Here is a 1,340-nt window from a genome sequence, read left to right on the forward strand (position 1 = left end):
TTAATGAATCCCCTCTTCTCTGTACTGGAAGACAGTTATGTATCTCAGATAAAACAGTTTAACAAGTAAAATATTTAATAAGCATATCATAAGACACTTAAAATCCCAACTTATTGGTTTGTTACTAAAAGTATTATTTTTATAGCAATAGTTAAAAATCTGGCTGATGGCTCTGAAATCTTAGGATTTTCATCTGCAAGTAAAAATTTTACATGTCCACAAATATTTCTTCCTGGTTTGGATTTTAAAATAGGGCAGATAGCTCCCTACCATATGCATTTAGTTAGACATTGTCTGTCTCAGGTACTGGCTGTCCTTAGCAGAGCTCAAAGTCTGGAATGACCTAGTTGCTCAGCTAGGAGGGAGGGAAGGCTGAGGCACCCAGGAGAACTCTGAGCTGATGGCAGATGAGGAGCTCCCCAGATGTTTGCTGTTCCAAGCAAAATCAGATAAGTCAAGCTGAGCTTGGGTAAACCTTCCTTCATACGACACAAGTGCTGACGACAATTCATCAGAGCATTTTAAGAACACTCCTGCATTTCACTGTTAACATAAATTATAATGCTGTACCATTCCAAAATTCACACTGGTCAAGTGTCAGCTTCTATAAAAGTCACTTTAAGTTATTGTGAGGCACTACTATGTTACATTTGGTCAAGACAGTATCATAAATCCATGAGCAAAGATGTCTCAGAATTGTTTACATGGCTCATGTCCAAGCTCAGTTCTCTTGTTTGGCCACGTTATTCTGGTTTCAAATATTAAATACATAACTATCCTTCATTTCTCTAAGTATCAGTATCTTATTTTTGTTACATTTTCTTTTGTAGTTATATGTATGTCAAAGGAAAAAAGTGTCTAAAAGAGAGCAGATTTTATATATTTTCCAAAAGAGCCGAACATGTCCATCCCTGCAAGTTAGAAGAGAATTTGTCCCAGGGGAAGAATGTAGCAACAGAGAATGAAACCAAAAAGCCTTTCAGTGTGCATGTAGGAATGACCTCACTGTTGAATACTCATAAAATAACCAGAAACCTTATTTCCAATAAACAATCTTGCTTTGCTATTTAATCCCTTTTCAATTTTCTCCTGTGCAACAGTCATCTTTCAGCATACATTATGTGCAAATTCTCAAGAATAGTTCTGCACACTATGACCTAACTGCATTTTTCAGTGCTTAGCCAATGTTTTAACTGTTGTCAGTTAAAAGAATGCCTTTGTAGAGTTGGTCTCAAGACTTTTAATTCTAAGAACTCGGCCAAGGATGGCTGAATTGAATAGGATGCTAAATTATGTCTCAAAAGAATAACTGACATTTGTTCCCCAAAAGATTTATGAAG

Source organism: Protobothrops mucrosquamatus, unplaced genomic scaffold (assembly GCF_001527695.2).
Source record: "Protobothrops mucrosquamatus isolate PMUCROS unplaced genomic scaffold, P.Mucros_1.0 scaffold41, whole genome shotgun sequence".
Lineage (NCBI taxonomy): Eukaryota > Metazoa > Chordata > Lepidosauria > Squamata > Viperidae > Protobothrops > Protobothrops mucrosquamatus.